Source organism: Rhinolophus sinicus, chromosome 15 (assembly GCF_057876585.1).
Source record: "Rhinolophus sinicus isolate RSI-liver-muscle chromosome 15, RSI-T2T, whole genome shotgun sequence".
Lineage (NCBI taxonomy): Eukaryota > Metazoa > Chordata > Mammalia > Chiroptera > Rhinolophidae > Rhinolophus > Rhinolophus sinicus.
The window spans coordinates 9,027,879-9,048,834 of record NC_142515.1 but is presented as its reverse complement, the minus strand read 5'-3'; the positions used below and the strand labels follow the sequence as shown (position 1 = coordinate 9,048,834).

Sequence of the window (20,956 nt, the reverse complement as noted above, 5' to 3'; positions counted from 1 at the left end):
CACAAAGATAAATAAGACAGAGCTCATGTCCCAGGGGGTCCACAGGCTTTGGCAGAGTGTATGTTTAGGTGATTCTGGGATAATTGGAGAACCATGGCCACAGGTGACCTCTTGGGAGAGGACAGGCTGCTGTCATGGTCCAAAGCCTTTGATCCCCATGGGACTGATTGTTATTTACCTTTGGCAGCCTGTTACCTTGGTCTTTTTCATTTTTTCTAAGTACCTTAGACACGCACTGATCGTGGCAGGGCCACGAAATAACTGGATTTCCTGCCGAGTGGTTGCTGGACATTCTGCTCAGAGCCACTGGATATTAGGGTTTGTCCACAAGATATTGGGGTGCCAGGTACTTTAAGTTAGTGGCCATCAACCTGCACAACAGCCTTGCCAAGTCCAGTTGTCCCCATTTTATACAAAGGGATGTTGAAGTTCAGAGAGACCCCATCTGAGGACACTCAGCTGACCCTCCCACCAGCCTCTACCATGTGAGTATCTTTGGGCTTTTGGTGATTAAATACAATGAAGTATGCAGTCCATTTAAATAAATAACTCATTGTCTCTGATTTCTTGGAGACTACGGTGGGTTGAATAGGGGCACCCCAAAAGATATGTCCAAGTCCCAGCCCACAGAACCTGTGAACGTGATCTGATTTGGCAAAAGGGTCTCTGCAGATGTAACTCAGTTAAGGATCTCAAGATGACATCATCCTGGATTTAGAGTGGGCCCTAAATCCAATGACAGCTGTCCTTGTAAGAGAAAGGCAGAGGAATATTTGAGACAGAGACAAAGGGGAAAAAGCCACATGAAGATGGAGGCAGAGACCGAAGTGACGCAGCCACAAGTCAAGGAGTAGCTGCCCCCAGACTCTGGAAGAGGCAGGAAGAACCTAGAACCCTCAGAGGGAAAACAGCCCCGCGGACACCTTGGTTGGACTTCCAGCCTCCAGAACTAAGAGAGAACAAATTTAGATTAAACACTTTGCACTTAGTGGAAAGGGTTTGGCGTTAGGATCATGGGAGAGGTTGAGAGACACATGTTATCCTGTGTATGCTTCTTTAAAATGCCCTCTGAGGTGAATGTAGCATGGGGCTCGGAGGTGATGCATGAAGATACAGGCTTTGAGGTTCTTCTGGGCTTCAGTTATTCCTGTTACTTGAGGCAGAACATCTCTTTGGAATCGCTCCCTCTCTGCTTCTCCTCTCTGCAGCCACATTTTCAGTGAGTGTCTGTTTGGGAGGAGTTGCAGTCGCCACTGGAGGAATGCCTGCTGTGTTGAGTCATTTCTCCTCATCATCAGGGCTTCCCATGCTGGCATTGTTTAGAGGTCCCTGGGATGGCATCCACCTGGATCGGCTCCCACCTGCCCTCCATCTCTGTCCTTGCGGGGTCACTCAAGGTCTCTGTTGTTTTAGGGCATGTTCTGGCTTCCCAAAGACTTGGTGCTGAGCATTAAGGTGCTTCAAAAATTAGAAGCAGCAAGCAGTGAAACCCTATGGCTGTTGAATAGTTAACTGAGGACTGCAGCACGATTTAGTATTTACTGTTGCATTTGAACTTGGGAAGGAAACAGCATTCATGTGAATAACTCAAGCTGGAAGACTGCTGGATCACAGAAATTAAGAGGGGAGGCACCCCCCTACCCCCCTACCCAGAGGGATACACCCTCTGTATCCAATGCTTTTTCTCACAGGGCTGCCTGCCAGCTGCCTTGTCAATGCATGGCTGATGTCCCATCCATGCTAGACAAGCTTTTTGACAGAGGCTATTACTATCTTTAGCTTAAGATGCTACTTAAAATGTTACAAACTGTTACTACTTGGCAGACACAACATCCTACCCAGCTTCTAGGCTTTGGTGGTGGTATTTCCATCTGCTTTTTCTCTCTTTTATGATAGGTCAGTGATTGCCTTGCAGGGAGCTGCCATGTCCATTTAGAAAAACCATCAGTGCTGTTTTCTGGATTCTTTTTGAGTGAATAAGAAGCCTAGTAGTGGTGTCACTCTGCTCCTCGGAGGAGGTGGTAGACCTCAGAGCAGTGACCTCAGTGGACTCCTATTTTGTACACACATTGTTTCTCCCTGCAGTAAATCAGTTTTGTAGTGAGTGGACACAGCGTTCTGGACCAAGGAGTCTTGTAACACAAATACCCCATTCTGGGTAAATAAGGGCTTGCTTTGCTGTGCTTACAGGTGATTGGAGACCGGAAGGTAATCCTGTCCACGTATCATCCTGCAGAGCAGCTGGTTTTCTTTGCACTGAAGAACAAGCATTGATTTCTTTTCAAAACAAAAGATCTTGTTTGTAATCTACCATGAACAGTCAAACCACACTCCCCTGAAGTGCTCACGTGGCAAACTGTCCACAAGCAGCGTGTCCCCATGGCAGCCATCTTAGGGGACTTGTTCTGTAAGGCAGCCCGAGCCACCGTGATGGCAAAAGCGGAGACCACCGTTTCCAAGAGCCAGGGATGTCCTTTAGAAGTTTTCCGGAAGTGTAGGGTTGAAAGTGGAGAAAGGTAGTGGAGCTTTAAAGCAAGGATATTCTGAAAAGCAAGTAGGCTTGCATCACATAATCTCAGCTTTTAATGAGTATTGATTCACCTTCCAGAAAGAAGATGGATTTCAGAGGGAAAAGTAGAAAAAACAAATTATTACTGCCAGTCAAGCTATTAAGAAACTTCTTTCCTGTAAAAATGGTAGACTTGAATAAAGTGGTACTGTTGTCGAAGGGTTGGCAAACGACAGCCAAATGCCGTGGCTGCCTGTTTTTGTAAATAAAGTTTTATCGGCCCCATTCATTTATGTTTTATCTATGGAGCTTTCACTTGATAATGAGACATGGCCCACAAAACTGGAAACAGGTAGCATATCACTTCATGGGTTGGAGTGGGGAGGCGGAATGAATAGGCAGAGCACAGAGGATTTTTAGGGCAGTGAAAATATGTCTGTGTGGTCCTATAATGATGGACACGTCATCATCCTTTTTTCCCAAACCCACAGAATGTACACCACCAAGAGTGACCCCTAAAGTAAACTGTGGACTTTGGGTGATTATGAAGTACCAATGCGGGTTCATCAATTGTAACGAATGTCGGAGGATGCTGACTGTGTGGGGCGGGAGGTAGGGGGCAATCTCTCTACCTGCTTAATTTTGCCGGGAACCGAAAACTCAAAACAATTAAAGTAAACAAAGAGCATTACTAAAGCAAGACCGGTGCATTTGAACTGTGCACATAGATGTTTCCTTTTTAAGCAAGTAAAAGGGGGGCATTTGTAGGACAACCCGTGCTTGTGGGATGTAGTTTTAACATGACAAACAAAATTTTAAAGGTGTGTCTGGCTAATGATGATGTAGCAGACTCTTCTTGAGCACTTACTGTTTTGTAGGTACGGGGCTAGCACTTGGGGAGGGTACAGGATGGTCAGACATGGCCCGTGTTCTCTTTCGGGAAAGGGCAGGCAGGTACCGGGGTGCTTCAACACAGTGCTCTGGGATTGGGGAGCTGAGAATTCCTGCCGGCCGGGGGCCAGCCCCTGGGAGGCAAAACGCTTTCTCCTGTGCTCTCCCAGGAAAGTGCATACAAGCTACATGTTCTGAGCTATTTAGGTTTAAAGTGTGTTCATTCTGTTCTTTAGCTGCTGTAGAATCCTAGATTGAAAATCACTTCAGTGCCTTTGAGAGAAGCCTGATGGCAGTTTTTCCCTTTGTTTTGTTTTTCTCTTTCTGTTGCTGGAACCTCTTAGGATCCTTTCTCTATCTCTGAAGTTTCACGATGATGTGCCTTACTGGGATTTTTTTTCCTGTGGTGTTCTGGTCCCCCAGTGGGTCCTTTGATTCTGGAACCTCATGCATCTCCTCTCGCTGTACTGTTTCTTTTCTCTGGATCCTGTATTAGGCAGATGTTAAATCTCCTGGATTGATCTCATCCTTTTATTTCCTATTGTCTATCTTTTTGTCATTTTTGTTTATCTTCCCAGGAGAACTTTTTAAAATTTTATTTACCAACATTTCTATTGAATTTTATTATGATTTTTATATTTGTTATTCCCAGCAGCTCTTTCCTGAACTCATATATATATATATATATATATATATATATATATATATATATATATATACATACATAATAGTCCTTTTTTTTTTTTCATGGGTACAATATCTGTTTCCTCCCTTTGTTTGCAGGTGTCATCTGTTCCCCACCTTCTGTTTATTTACGTGTTTTTGTATCTAGCTTTTGTTAGATCACCAAATAGCTGGTGATCTTCACCTGTACTTATTTAAAATGGAAGCACTAATGCTAAATGGGCGGAGCTTATTAGCTGGGCGTCACTGAAGGCTGATTGAGGAATAAGCTGGGTTTTCACTGATTGGCTCTGAGTATTGGCATCTGGCCTTCACTTTGAGGCGGTTTGATTCCACCGGAGGAGTATACATGAATTGACATCATGGGAGACATGCAGAAGGGGCTTGGGTTCTTGAAGGTCACTTCGCAGACGTTCCTGTAACCCTCCTGCTTTCATCTGGTTGTTCAGCCCTGTTCCCTACTTGACTGCTTTCCTCAAGCCTGGAGCCACAGCTGATTAAACCTTGTATCTTCGTCAAGAGTCAGGTAGGCGGCAGTTTCCTGGTTTGCAGGATGAGGTGAGGACCTGGAGAGTTGAAGTGCTCTTTATAGGGCCTTTCTACCTACTTCCCTGTTTCCAGCCTGTGTCTCACCCTGCCCCCTGCAGCACTTGGTACCTCTGGTTCAAAGCTTTGCAGGGTCCTGCCTGGTGAATGAGCAGTTCTCATGGGTGCCACTGTCAGCAGGCATGTAGACTTGCCTCTCCTCGGTTCTGAGTCAGTATTGCTTTGCCATCTGCTTTCCATCTTGATACCCTGTGGTTTGCAGTTGAGGTGCTTCCGTTTAAGATAGAATGTGTGTTCCTGTTTGCATTAGTCAGGGTTGTCCAGAGAAACAGAACCATTACGGTGTGTGTGTGTCTATATAGAGAGTTGGGGGGTGGGGATTTTAAGGAATTGGCTCACATGATTGTGGGGTTTGGTAAATCTGAAATGTATAGGTCAGGCCAGCAGGCTGGAAACTTACCAGGTAAGAGTTGATGTTACCGTCTTAGATTGGAAATCTTCAGGGCGGGCCTCAGGCTGGAAAGTCCAGCAGGCTTCCTATGTTGCAGTCTTGAGGTTGATTCCTTATTTGGGAAACCTCAGTCTTTGCTGAGGTCTTCAACTGATTGGACGACGCCCACCCACATTATGGAGGGTGAGCTCCTTTACTTAAAGTCAACTGGTTGCAAATGCTCATCACATCTGAAATAGACCTTTGCAGCCGCATTTAGACTGGTGTTTACCAAACAGCTGGGCACCATGGCCAAACCAAGTTGACACGTAAAACTAGCTATCACACTGTTGTTTCTTTGCTTCCCTGTAATTTTCAAATCAGAAATACCTTAGTTGCAGAGGTACCGTATGTTAGAAGATGCTTGTTCATCCTTGGTGTTACTTTGATGACAGAGTCCTTAAGAGTGGAGTACCTACACTGAAGGGTCTTTGCAAGCCATGTCTGGGAGTTTGCTTTCGCTGAATGAATCTAAATGTGTTTTAACTATGGACTGAGAAACTATCGTAGGATATCACCTATGCTAACCAGCCATGTTTAACTCCACCAAGCACGGATAGTCAATATTATGAACCAGCTTGTTTTTAGACTGGTTAGGCAGGCTTTTGCATAAAGAAACCAGAAACAGGAGAGCAGAGGAAATTGCAAGATTCGTTTGTTTTGCATCTCCTAATGAAATGAAATTGCTGTCTGGGGATGTTGCTGGTAGATGGAAAGCTTAAAAAATGCCACCTTCTTCTTCTTCTTTTAAAAATCGTGTAAAATTAAAAACAAAAACTCACAGACGCAGACACAGATTGGTGGTTACCAGAGGGTAAGGGGGGAGGGAGGTGGTAGATGAGGGTAAAAGGGATCAAATATATGGTGATGGAAGGAGAACTGACTCTGGGTGGTGAACACACAATGTGATATATAGATGATGTATTATAGAAATGTACACTTGAAACCTATATAATTTTATTAACCAGTGTCACCCCAATAAATTTAATAAAATTTTTTTAAAAAAGAAAGGTGATTGGTGGTTGCCTTGGTAATATAGGAGCATAAAAAAAGTTTCCAAGGAAACAATTGGAATGATGGCTATGGTTATTATCTTGACCACGGATATGTATTCATGAGTGTGTGTGTGTGTGTGTGTGTGTGTGTGTGTGTGTGTGTATAAAATATTTTAAAATTATACGTTAAAAAAATGGTATAAAATGGCATGGGCTGCTGTTAGGTCCTTGGTTCAGCTAGGACACACTGGTGGTCAGTTGTCTGAGGTCAGCTCGACTTGTGGGGTTTCTCTTATTGACATAGTGATGAAAGGTCCCAGGTTCACTGTCGTGTCAAGGGATGTCATCCAACTTGGCAAGAGCCCCTCAGAGCTTTTCTCCTAAGTTTGTATTATCCTACATCACAAGCTTCCCAGACAATTTCAGAGGCTCTGAGAAGCACCTGACCTAATTTTGCCACATCTTCCTCATCCAAATGGAGATGCCCCTGAACAGTGGAAAGGCTTGTTTTGGGGTTGCCAAACCCCTGGAGGGAGTGAGTGCTTTAACTAGCATCAGACCTCTTTGTAGGATGGTGTGTCTCAAACTTTCTTTCCTTGTCACCCTCTCCTCCTTTTTTAGACTTTTTCCCCCTAATTGCTCATCTCTACTATGAAATGTTAATACTGCAGCTATACTGTGTATCTGTGTCCTGTCGCCCTTTGGAGATTTTCTCATCTCCCCAAGAACCAGTTCTCATCCCCTTGGGGATAGTGTCCCGGTTGAGAAGTCATGTTTTGGGGGGGTGGTAGTTCTCAACTGGACAATTTAAACCCCCCTTGCCACACACACACTCTGGGGGACATTTAACAATTTCTGGAGACATTGTTGGTTGTTGAGGGGTGTTGCTACCGGCATCTAGTGCGTAGAGGCCAGGGATGCTGCTAAACATCCCACAATGCACAGGATGGTCCCCACAACATGGAATTATCCGGTCCAAAATGTCAACAGTGTCCGGCTGAGATACCCTCTTCTGGGGTGATTAGGCAAATAGATGGGAGAAATCGATCACTCACATATTAAATTCACCCACTCTCCAAGTTCCTGGTCTGAATAAATAGAATATTTTTAGAAACGCATACTGTTTAATTAATCAAAATACTCTCCCTCCAAGACCTGGCTCACTATTTGACTTCTATGGGGAAAAAGATCAGGGTTAGATTAAAGGTTATAATTAAAGCCTAATGCCTTTTCATTTCTGTGTTTTGAAACTTTTTGTTATAAAAATACTTCAGACACATACAAATCAGAAAGCTAGTGAATATTCATGCTCCAGGTACAACATTCTGCCATTCTTGCTTCCTGCTTTTCTCTGCCCATTTCCTGCCACCATTTCAATAATGACGATTTTTAATTATTCTATCACTTTAAAATTTACATTGAAATGCATAAATCATTGCTATTCAGCTCTGACAAATGCACACACTATGTAACCCTTATTACCACAAGGTAGAATATTTCTGTAACGCCAGAAAGTTCCTTTATGTCCATTTCCAGTCAGTGTCCATCCCCTCAAGACAGCCATTGTACAGGGTTTTGTTTTTAACTTTCGATTAGTTTTACCTGCTTTAGAACTTCACATAAATGGAATCGCACAGTGTGTTCTTTATGTGTGGCGGCTTTTGTTCAGTAGAATGTCTTGAAATTCTCCATGTTGTTAGGAGTATATATCAGTAATGTATTCTGTGTTGTTGCTGAAATGTATTTCATGGTAATGAATAGTCCACACATTGTTTATTCATTCTCCTTTTGCTGAGCATTTGGATTGTTTCCAGTTTTTTCAATTGTCAGTAAAGCGGCTATACATATTTGTGTGCAGTTCTTTTAGTGGACTGTGTTGCCTTTTATCTTGGCTAAATATCTATGAGTGGCTTTGCTGGGTAAAAAGTTAGGTATATGTTTAACATTAGGAGAAACTGCCAAGTATTTTTGCAAAGTGCTTATGTCAGTTTCCATTCCCACTGGCCATGTATGAAAATTCACAGACGGCTCGTTGTCACCAACATTTGGTATTAGCAGTCTCTTTAGGTTTAGTCATTTTGGTGGGTATGCAGTGGTGTCTCATTGTAGTTTTAAGTTGCATTTCCCAATGACCAATGATGCTGTGTGCCTTTTCATTTGCATATTGGCTGTTTACATCTCTTCCTTGGTGCAGTGTGTATTCAGTTCTTTGCCCATTACATTTTTTGGGTCTATTTATAATTAATTAATTGGTGGAGCTTCCTCATATTTTGTCAAATAAATATTTTGTGAATATTTTCTCCCATCAGTGGCTCACCTATTCATTTTCTTAGTGGTGTTTTCTGATGAGCAGTAGTTTTAAATTTTGATGAAATCTATCACTCTTTTTCTTTTATGGTTATTGCTCTGTGTCCTATTTAAGAAATCTTTTCCTAGCCTCCAGTTGCCAGGATATCTTCATATGTTTTTTTTAAAAATCTTTATGATTATTGTTTTATATTTAGGCTTTTCTCAAGTTGACTTTTGTTCATTGTGGGAAGTAGAGTTTGAAGTTCATATTTTTCTGTATTGATAGTCCACTTTTTTTCAGCACCATTTATTGAAGAGACTTTCCTTTCACCGTCAAATAGGTTTGATGCCTTTGCAAAAATTAATAGACTGTAGAAAAGCGGGTCTCTTTCTGCATTTATTAATCTATATGCCTATTCTTACGCCAGAACCACCCTCTGTTGATGACTGTAGCTTTCTGGTAGGTTTTGAAGTCAGGCAGTTTGAGTTCTTCATCTTTGTTTTCTTTTTCTCAAGGTATTTTGGCAATTTTAGGTCTTTGGAGCAGGGGTCAGGGACAGTGGCAGGTTCTCTCTGAATGACAGCCATGCTGTAGGACTGGGCATTGCAGGCAGGGGAGCATGGAACCTCTGGTCTTTCTGGGGGATGAGAAATGCTGACAGCTTGCCCCTCCCAGGAAGATACCACTGCCCTTCCTAGCAGGGGAGAGAGGGAGGGAGCCCTGTGATCCAGGCTGCACCCACCTGGAATGGAGTTTCCATCATCCTGGGCTGGAGGGAGGGGGTTCGGGGTTCATATACCACAGACTCACTGTTCTTACTGACGTTAGTATATTTTCTTCAATATATGTTTCTTCATTTGGCATATGCTCTTAGGACCATTTCCGGAGACTTAAAGACATTTTTTAAAAATAATTTTCCCCAGTTTTCCTTGGGAGAGGGTCCATATAGCTCCTCACATTACCATTCGAGTAGCAGAATTCCCTATGTCAGTTTTGATAGACTGTGTTTTTAAATCAGTTTGTATGTTTTATCTAGTTTGTTGAATTTATTAGTATAAAGTTGTTTATAATATTTCCCTATTGATTTTTTGATGTCTGTAACATCAGTAGTGACAGCCCCTCTTCCATTTCTCTCATAGGAATGTGTTTTTCCTATTCTTTTTTTTTTTTAATTTTACTTGGGATTTATCAATTTTACCAACCTTTTTTAGAAAACAAACTTTTGTTTCTATTCTACTTCATTGATTTTGGCTCTTATCTATATTACTCATTGTTGTTAATTTGTATTTAATTTGCTCATAATTTCATAGCTTCTTAAGTTGGAAATAAGCATTTAAAGATATAAATTTCCCCTAAACCCTGCTTTAGCTGTACCCCACAAAATTTGATGATTGTATTTTTATTGTTATTATGTTCAAAATATTTTCCACCTTTCCTTGTGATTTCTTCTTTGATTTATGGGTTATTTAGAAGTGGGTGTTTTACTTTTCAAATAGTTAAGGCTTTCCGGCTATCTTAATGGTATACATTTTTAATTTAGTTTTATTTGTGAATAGAAACCATGCTGTACAAAATTTCAGTCTTTTGAAATTTATAGAAATTTGTTCTGTTGCCTAGTGTATACTTAATCTTGGTGGATGTTTCCATGCAGACCTGAAAATGAATCCTGCATTTCTTGGGAGTGGCATTCCATATGTGTCAATTAAATTAAGATGCTGTCATTCAGAAATTTTTGATCCTTGCTTTTTTTCTTTTTGTCTCATTGTTCTGTTCAATTAATGAGAATAGAGTTTGGTAATCATTAACTATGATTATAGATTTGTTTGTTTTTCCTTTTAGTTTTGCACTGTTTTACCTAACATATTTTGGAGCTCTATTTATAGGCATAACACATTTATGTTTGTTATGTGTTCTTGATATGTTGGCCCTTTTATCATTCTGAAATGTCCTCTGCTCCTTATTTTGTCTCTTCCTAGTTCATGGAATGACTTCTTGTGGCTGCAAGGCCCATGGGCCCATCAATTGTGAAACATTGTCATCACAGAGATCTTGTTTTTGGCCCTTGGTAATGAAATAGGCTTGAATTAGAAATGAATTATTGGTTAGACAGCTGTTTTGTGAGGGTTTCTTTTACCACTGTTTCAAACTATTGGCTTTTAACTTAGTCTTCCAATTTGGGCCCAAAGATCATTCAAGATGGTAGATACATTCTAAAAATAGAAATTCAAATTATCACATGTCCTCTGCAATTGACATCTTTTGGGATATGGTTAAGTGAATGGATTGATATATGGGTAGAAAGAAGGAAAGAAATCAATTAATGAATCAGTCATGAGACAACAATGTCATACAATCCCCTTCTCTGGAAATTGGCCCAGTCCTGAGGAGGTGGATGGCCGTCCTCAGCTGGGGCCCTGCCATTGAAACGTGACCTTTTGGGTTCAGAAACACCAGGCCCTTTCTTTGTGTTTTCTCAGATTCATATCTAGTATGTATATCCTTAGAACCAGCGTGGTCTTTCTTTTCCCTTTTGGGTAGAACTCATAAACCTACCTAAATTATTCCCATGGGCATCTCCACAGAAAACATTGCTTCCTTATGCCTCCCAGTGAGTCTGGGGGCTGCCTCTCCCACCTCTGTTGGCATCAACTTGGAAAATGCAAAGTCATTTTAATGTTAGCTGGAGCCAACCTAATTAGAAAGTGAAGTCTGCCGAAGGAAAATGAAACAGCTCATTCCACAGCCAAGTCTGCGTAGTCTTTGGATGATTCAGACCAACACTTCTTTCCTTCCATCAGCCTCTGGAGTCTGCTAATTAGTGCTAAATAGCACCTTCCTCCTATGCCAGCAGTGGATTTGGCGCTGGGGATGTAGAAGGAGAAAAAGCATTGGAAGCCTTTGAAGAGTGTGGCCTTCTGGAACGATGGTAATCAGCACACTTCACAGCTTCCAGCTCTTCGGTGGCTTCCAGTGCACCGAAAGGATAACCCAGCCTCTTTAGCGTTGTCCTCCGGCCTTGCCTGCTCTGGCCCCTGCCCCTCTTCAGCCTCATGGCCGGTCCCCCCCACCCCTTTGCTTTCTGTGCTCCAGCCACTTTGTCCTTTTGATGATAATGCAAATGCCTATCATTTATTGAACACGGGAAATGTGTCAAGGTCTGTGTTAAAGGCTTTAAAGGGCTTAACCCCATTGAATCCTCACAACATACCTGGGGGGTCAGACTATTATTAATCCTCTTGTCCAGATGAGGAAACTGAGGCTCAGGGAGAACAATAATTTGCCCCAACATCACACTGCCAGTATATCACAGAGCTGGCATGTATACCCAGATGATGTGACTTTAGACCCCAATCTCTCGATTTCAGAGCCCAGCTCCCTCAACATGAGATATTCCTTCTTTCCTTGGCCTTTGAACTTGCCCTTCTCTCATATTTCTCAAGTCTTGTCAGAACATCAGAACCCCACCCATATTCCTTCTGCGCTTACTGTGTCATGTACACCAGTCCAGTTTCCAACTCCCAGCACGTGCTTCTGTCTCTGAGGGTTTCTGCTGGCTGCCAGACCCACTCTGCCTGTGCTCACGGCAGACTGGATGTGCAGTGAATGACGGCTTCCCCATCTTCTAGAGCAGCTCTCAGCTGCTGATTAATGGGGGTTGGTGTATAATCACCCAGCTTCCTTGCCGCTTAGGTGGGAAAAGTCTGAGGTGTTTATTTTACACTATCTCGCAGAGTTCCCCAGTGACACTGAGCTCGTGCTGCCCACAGCCGTACCGTGCTTGGTGTGACATGCTTCCCATCCCTGCCTCCCTTCCCCACGGGTGTTTCCTGGCCTCGTCTTCCTAATGAATTACTTGCACTCGACTCCATCTCAGGACCATCCTGAGGGAACCCAAGTGTAGATGTGACCATGGCTAATCCTGCTTATTCCTTGAACTTCAGCCTAAGTGTGGCCTTGCTAATGAAGCCGTCCTGAATGCTTCAAATCTTCCTCCTGTAATTCTTGCCATGGCACTTCGTGGAGTCTGTAATCATCCTGGTTGTTCACTTGTTTTTCCATCTGCTTCTGCCATTAGCTCTGAGCTCAATGAGGACGGGAACCTGGTTATCCCCAGGGCTGACGTGTTCCCAGGGCCCAGCACAGAGAATGACTCATTTTAGGTGCCCTGAAATGTTTATTGCACTAAATTCATGCACTTAAGTGAATAAAGCCTTAACCGAAGCTACATTTATGCTATAAATATTTATTATGTAATCAGGACCCCAAATTCAGAGTTCTTAGAACCCCCTACATCTTCCCTTGCTTAGAGCAAGCGAGAGACCTGAGCTGTGAGGCTAATGTGTTCAGCTCTCCTGATAATTAACAGTATAATCTAATGGCAAACCCTGTAACTGCTCGGGCTTCTCTTTCCCTTTTAGAAGATGAAGGGATATGGTTCGGATAGGGTTTTCATAACTCACTTTCAGTTACGGAATTCTGTGGTCTCTTTCAGCCTCCGTTTCATCAGCTTATAAGACGGTTTAAAAATACCTACCAAAGGTGTTGTTATGAGAATTGAGAGGGATCAGCGTGTGAAGCCCCTTGCACTGTGCCAGGCACATAGTAGGTGCTTTGTGCATACTGAATGACACCATGTGTTAGGGTCCTTTTTGCCTGGAAGCCTGGGTGGGACCTGAGACTGGGGCCTTATGGGAAGAGAGCTTTAGTCCTGAGCTTTGACATTCGCTTGTCTTTTTTTCTTTCTTTTTTTTTCCAATAAGCAGACATGCTCAGAAGTTAAAAGTTCTTTGGGAATCTCTTGATACTTATTTTCCCCAATAAATGGATTTAATGTCAAGCCACAGGTTGTTCTCTCTCATGGGATTATCTCCCTTAGTTTTCTGGGTCATGATGAAATGTATAATTTTTCATCAGAAAGAAAGGAAGGAAGTGAGGGAGGGAGGGAGGCAGGCAGGCAGGCAGGCCAGCCCTTACTTTTCTTACAGTTCACATACTAACTAGATGCGGGTCAAACATGATATTCTTGAGAGCCTCCAGCTGAGCCTCTCCAGATCCCACAGTGATTAGTAACCTTGTGAAAAATGTGGCTCATGTCTTCGTCCTTTACTAATATGACATTGTGGTCAACAGTTCGAACATTTTGGCCTGGGTATTATTTACCACACCCTACAAATAAAACAAGGTTCTGTTTATTGTCTTTAAAAATGATTCCCTTCTGGAAAAGAAGAAGTGTGACTGGCATTTACTGACCTTGGCTAGAGCGACGGAGCCCATGTCTCCTCGCAGCTTCGTCCTACGAACCGAGGGGTCGTCTCCTCTTGCTAGGCTTCAGCTGCTAAGACGGGAGATGTTGCCCCATAGTTCACAACTGGGCCTTTGTCACATAGCTGTGAATCCAAAGTAGCTTTGGTCACTTTGGTAATTGCTTAATTTCTCTAAGCTTTGGTTTTCTCATCTTCCAAATGGAGATAACAATATGTCATAATATTAATGTGAGGAGTATATTGTTGAACTTTCAAAATATGCTATTTTTTTTCTTTGTTTTAGCCACGTATTGACTTTCTTCAGGATAATGAGCACATATGGACCCAGATTGATTTAGATGTTGACAGTTGTTTGGGATACCAACACATTTACGTTAAAAGACTTCTCGTTTCAACCGTAAGGGAGAACCTGGTACTAAACTTGCCTTTATTGTCGCTTTTTAAAATTAATAAAAATGATAAACTCCTAGCAAGACTGATCCAGGGAAAATAGAGAGCACACACAAATTACCAATATCAGGAAAGAAAGAAGAGCTATACCCAAAGATCTTAAATATATTGAAAGGACAATGAGGAAATATTGTGAGCAATTTTATGCCCATAAATTCAACAATGTATGTATGTAGAATGGTCAGATGCCTTGCAAACCACTGCTCGCCGAAACTGATGAAGAAGAAACAGAGATCTAATTTGTAATTGAAAAACTTTATAGAAAGAAATCTCCAGGTTCAGATGGTTTCACGGGTGTGCTTCCATCAAACATTTAAGGAAGAAGTAATATCAATCTTACTTTTACAAAACTTTCAAAAAGAGGACAAGGGAATACTTCCCAACTGGTTCTGTAAGACTGTACAAATAAGGTTATAGAATAACCCCGGTAACATCTGACAAAGACAGTACAGAGAAGAAACTTGGTAGCCCATTATCTCTCGTGAACATAGATACAAAATTTGTGAACAAATTAAAAGTTAAGTCCAGAAATACATAAAGAGGGATTTGGGATTTATCCCAGGAAAGCAAAGTTGATTTAAAAAATGAAAATCATTGCAATTTACCACATTAACAAAATACTGGAGAAAATGATATCATGTCAATAGATGTAGAAAGAGTAACACCCATTGATGATAAAAATCTCTCATTAAACTAGGAATAAAGTGGAACTTCCTCAGTTTGATAAAAGACAGCTATGAAAAACCTACTCCTAACTTCCTACTAAATGGTGAAAAGACTGAACATTTTCCCCTTCTGATTGGGAACTTTGTCAAGGGATGTCCTTCCTCACTGTATCTATTGAAAATTGTGCTGGTGGTCCAATCAGTGCACTTAGACAAGAAAAGGAAATGAAATAGTTGTCCACTGAAATAGCGATTCAGACCGATGGGCTCTTGTGCAGCCTTCTTTCTTCCTTTTCTGCTCATCTCCGGGCCATTCACTCAGCAACCCGTTGATTTGCTGCTACTCTTCTCTTGAAAAGTCTCAGGATGAAAATCCAACTCCTAGAGTAAAATTCAAGTGACGTTCCATGTTCCACAAAGCCCTGCAAAAATCTAGCCCCTGCCTGATCGTCTGGCCTCATGTCAAGCCATGCTCTGCTCCGAGCACACTGACCTTCTGACAGTTCCCGATTGTATGCAGCTCCCCCTCTTCAAGGGTTCTGCTAATTTTCTGCCATGGACACTTTCTAATGCTCTTGGCCTATCCAGCTCCTTCTCATATCAGCTTTATATAAAGCGGAATCTCTCCAGGTGTCATCAACCATTCTGTCTTCCAAAAGCCTAACTTGTTCCTTTCCAGACATTCTTCACAGTGTGTGAAGAATTCTTCACACTTTTAATCTCTAGATTCCATATGGACAAGACCCAAGTCTGTCTCATTGTCTTAGCTGAGCAGAATACTTAGCTGAGCTGTTACCAGCATGTAACAGGAACTGAATAAATATTTGTTGAAACAATAGCTGCATAATAGAGTTCTCAACCGTATAGCTCCAGTTGGTGATGTTGATGGTAGTTGTTTTGAGAAAATGTACGTATGTCTTGTGAAGTACACCTATTTTTCTAAATCCCGGCAGGTCAGATTTTTATTCGTTGACAAAAACTTGTATTATCATAGGGGATAAAGTCATCTTTCTCTCAACTCAGATATTTGGCCACCGATGGTTTGATGACCTTGCATTGAATTGCAGTTTCTTTATCTGATGGATGAAACACTGAAGCCAAAATCAGGGTAATTCTTTTTCATCCCGCCTCTGGGTAGAAAGTTGGAATCTGATTTGATTGCAGGGTTTTGACATTTTCCATCTCCTTCTAGCATCGTTGGCCATCACAGTGTTTTGGGAAGTCCATCATTTCCTGCATTCCATATGCAAATCCTTTTGTGCTCATTCCCAGGAAAGCAGTCTAGCTGGTGGGCCAGATGGACCGTTTTGGCTGACTTGACAAGTGGTTGCTACTGCTGCTGCTGCTTTCCCTTTTTTAAAAAACTGGACTGACTGAATCCATGACCTACTTTGGCATTGCAGAACACAAACCCTCTTTCACCTCTGAGCCTCATTCCTCCCAAATTGCAGGTTTGCATCAGTGACTAGAAAGGCATAGGCTGATTGGCAGATCTCTTTAAGGAGCTGGGAGACACGGACTGGAGCTGGTGGAATTGATGCATGCAAAGGTCTTTAAAAGATGCCATGAAGGGAGCTGGGACACCGCTGTTGAGATTCTCTTCTCCTGATGACAAATACAGAATCGGCAGAGTTTCACTGCATTAGAGGGTGGTGCGGGCATTGGGGTTCTCAACACCTAAGGTATTGTTATCTGATTCGTTGCAGTTATGAGATTGCCCGGGGAAGCTAAAGTCAAGGAGGAAACACATAGTAATGAATCAATCACCTCTAAAAGTAACCTGCTCTCAAATGTCTATTCCTGCCCCTGGTGGAAATTTCTCATCCTTGCTCAGTTCTCACTGATTATTGGGTGTTTCAATATGACAGTACAATGCAAACAAATTTCAAGTTAATGATAAAGGTGCAGGATTTCATGAAGTCCATGAAAGTGATGTATACAGATCAGTTAACAATCGGAAAGGAGCGTATCCACTACGATAAAGCCCGCAGAGTTGTTTCAGAAGAGACTGATTTGAATATCAAAGGACTATGAGCTGTAGTTGAGGAAAATTGAAGAATACTACTATTTCTGTAAAAAATAAAAAGGTTCTCTTGGTGATTTTCAAAATGATGTAGAAAACAATCAAAATGGACTTATTCTAAAAATTAGCTTAGTTGCAATTATAACCCATATTGTGTTAAGTACAAGATAAAATAAATGTATTTTCAAAAGCTTTAGTTTAATTTTTAAGTTGGAATCTCAATAAAATCTTATTTAATTAACTATTTTATTAACTATTTACTATGAAATGTTGCTCTCTGTTTTGAGTGGATTCACTATAAGCAACTTGTGCTGTCAGTGAGATGGCCTTTCCCTGAGAGTAACCTGGGTTCCATGTCCCTGGGACCTCCCGATGCCTGTGGTTGTCTGAGATTTCTGGAGAATCACAGAGAGGTGAGGAGACAGGTCTGAGAGGACCAGTGCAATAGCCTGAGTTGCGATCCAGACTTGGGCAGTCCCCTTGGTGTCCACAGCACTTAGCCACCCAAAGATCCACGGCAGCCAGTTCTGCCAGCCCACTCCTGCACCGCATATGCCTTGCCTGCCCCCAAACCTACCTTTACGAAGTTTGGAGGAATGCTGTTCATTAATCTGAGTGTCAGATTTGGAGGGTGGAGGTGGAAGGGAATGGAGAATAGTTCCAGTAAGGGAGAAATAAACCCCAAACACCAAAAACAAGCAGGCTCCAAATAGCAAAGCACTTACTTTGGCCTCTAAAGAAGAAAAGGCAAAACGTGGCACCATGGAAGAGCTTCTACTCCTGGCCCCAGTTGGCTCTTCTTTAGTGTTTGAATCACATCTTAGATAAAAAGAACTGTGACTACTTGTCAGCATCCCAAGGACTTTATGTCCCATCTCGCTTTTCAGTCTCTTTCACCCAAGTCATCTCAGAAGATTGTGGACAGAAATAAGGCCAAGGGTCCCTGGTCGAGTTAGTATTGGTACATTGGTACTTTTTTAGGTTAGTTCAGCTACCAAAACCCCAGAACAGCCAGCCCGCTATGGCTCAGCCTGTTAAAAGTTCTCAGGTGCAGCTTTGGCAAATGCCCTACAAAAGTTAAGACCCCTGGAGAGTGTCATCGTGCAAAACAGAAAGGGCATGGGACTTGGGAGGTCTGACTAGCTTAGCGCCTCCTTATTTGAATGCATGAATGAGTGAAAGAATGAGTGAGTGAGTGAATGAGTAAATTAATGAATTGATGGAAGTTTGAGTATCTCTCACTTCTCGCAGTGTCCTTGAGCTGCTTGTTTGACGTCTCATTTACTCACCCACCAGACATTTATTGATTGCATCCTGGGTTCCAGGCACTAAATTAAGTGTTGAGGTTATTCAGGTGAATAAGACAGCATCTGTCCCCAGAGCGCTCTGGTCTAGTAAGGAAGTCAAGACAATAAAGGAGGGATTCTTCCAGGGGAGTACCTGGCTCCGTAAACCTTGAGATGAAACTGTATGTGTAGCTATCCCCCTGATTTATTGTTTTTGCAGACTAGTGGCTTGTATGACCCCCTCCATCTCCCCTCCCTGCCTCAGCAAAATGGTGAGTGCCGTTAGGAGATCACACACTCCATGCTAAGAATATTGCCTGAGAATGATATCCGATGTTTCAGTATCTAACTTCCAGAATTCTAATTTCTTCTTTAAGCCTTTAAAAAAAAATTTTTTTTTAAAGAAATTAGGTTACTTCCCTGGCATCAGGGCTGTAGCACCTTTCCTGTTATTTGTGCGTCTGCAAAGATTCCTGTAAGTAATTTTTAATTACAAAGGGAAGAGCTCTTAGTGTCCTGAGGAATAATTGTTCTCCTTCCCATGTTGGATACCACAGTGGGAATGGAACAGGTCTGGCAAGCATCTGTGTGTGAATACAGGGTATATTCAGATTTCACAGGCAGGACGTCAGATGGTGTGGCCATGAGTATAGAATTTAAGCTCGCCATTTGTAGAAGAAGGGACACAGAGAAAGTCTGGTCTCCCATTGAGTATATTGAACTAACATAGAGGCTTTGTCCTGGCTATATACAGCTAACGTTTATTGAGCATTTAGTATATTCTGGGCATGCACCAAATGTTCAACATGCATTGTCTTATTTAGTCCTCAGGAAACCTCCATGAGTCGATATTCTTATTAATCCCATTTTGCAGGTGACACCCACAGGGTTAAGCTATCTTGCCTAAAGTCACACAGTTTGTGAGTAGTGAAGCTTAGGATGCACTTTCTATACTACTTTGCATAAGTATCCATCTTATATTTAGACAAAGATGTGGTCAGTAAAGAACTGTCTATTTGAAGATTGGTGATGGAAGAAGCTGTTTTCTTTTTCGAAAACTCTGTAGTGAGCGTGTGATTGTATGTTCATGGTTGTGGGCCATACTTTATTGCTATTAATGTTCAAAGAAAGTCAATCATCCAAGTCTTGGCTCAGTGTATTTCTAAGCCTGTGCAAATCATGCAAAACATCATAACAAGTAGCACAGAGTCACAGGCGTGTGTTCCAAGGAATGAGAGAAAAAGGGATGAGGTCTGTCTTTTCACCCTTAAGAAATAGCTACATTAGAAAGTAAAATAGCAGTGAAGCTTGAAATATGTCCTGGTGTAAGATCTGTAACAGGCATCGTGGCCAGTTTCATTTATTCTGTATTTATTCCCACACAAGCCTTGAGAGCTCCCTGGGCTCTCTCTTGCTAAATCAATGTTTTCAGAATTCTCAGTGGCTTGAATTTTGTAATCTGAGAAATCCATCAGCGGCCTCGGGAGATTGCCATGTCTCATTCTCCCATTCTACTCGAGCTTCCAAACGCCTCTTGTAATTAAGTATTAGCTGGAGTTCATTGCACTTGAATAATGAGCCGGTGCTCGGTAGGCGTTCTTGGTTGTTTTTTCTTGAGGGGCATGGCTTCTGTTTTCTGGTTAAACAAATCACTGTCGTCATAAAAATGCAATTTAAATGCGTAATTATGATGTCCTAAAACCAAACCCAGTACTTTCTGTTTATCAGTGAGTTGCTCGGGCTGGTACCCTGGGGCCATAGAGCTTTAGGCATTAACCTAAAGAACCAGGTTGGGGGACTTGAACTTGCATCTTTTTTTTTTTTAAGTTGATAGCTCAACTTTATTATTATTATTAGTTTCAGGTGTAGAAAACAATGTAATTGTTAGACATTTACACCCCTCACTGAGTGACAATGCCCCTCCACCAATCCACTATCCCTCTGACATCATACATAGCTGTTACAATTCCACTGACTGTATTCCCTATGCTGTACTCCACATCCTGTGACTATATGTATAAAATTATAGTTGACATTCATTATTGTTCAGCTTCAGGTGTACACTGCAGTGGTCAGGCATCTACACCGTCCATGAAGTGGTCTCCCTAATAAGACAAGTGCCATCGGATACCCTACAAAATCTTTACAACATAATTGATTACATTCCCCAAACTGACTTTCGTATCCCCGTGGCAAACTTGTGGTTACCAGTTGTGCTTTCTAATCCCCTCACCTTCTCCCTCATCCCCACCCCCCTCCCATCTAACAACCTTCAGTTTTTCCTCTATATCTGAGACTGTTTCTGATTAGTTTGTTCATTTATTCTATTCTTTAGATTCCACATATAAGTGACATCATTTGCAATGATATGGAGGGACCTAGAGAACATTATGCTAAGTGAAATAAGTCAGATGGAGAGCTTGCTCTTTTCTTAAGTGATCTGAATTGCTTGATGACCAAAGGAGTGGCTGAATAGGCCCCGTTGTGGGGCGAACAGTTTGGTGACTGGCTCTAATTCTGCATTTGCTCCTGGACCATACAATTTTCTTAGTACCCTGCTATTGTTTTATAGGGATAATGAGTTAAGAGTAGACTATATGTACAAAATCATATATAAAACATATCCATATGGTTTGCATAATATTTTTACTGTTAAATCATAATGTTACTAAATATTACATAATAGAAGACATACCCTCATGTACCCACCACTTGGATTAAGAAATAGAATTTAACTATATCCCCTTAGAAATCCTACATAACCCACGGTAGTGTCTTATTGTTCTGTCTCCCACTATAGCCATTATCTTGAAATTTTAAAAATAGCTCCTTTGCTTTTCTATGTAGTCTTACACAGGCACAC

The 20,956-nt window shown here is 41.8% G+C and overlaps 1 protein-coding gene across 3 annotated transcripts in view; it reads left to right on the top strand.

The window, feature by feature from the left end:
• PLPP4 (phospholipid phosphatase 4) overlaps positions 1-20,956 on the top strand; it is a 107,146-nt gene that overhangs the window by 55,832 nt on the left and 30,358 nt on the right. The window lies entirely within an intron of this gene.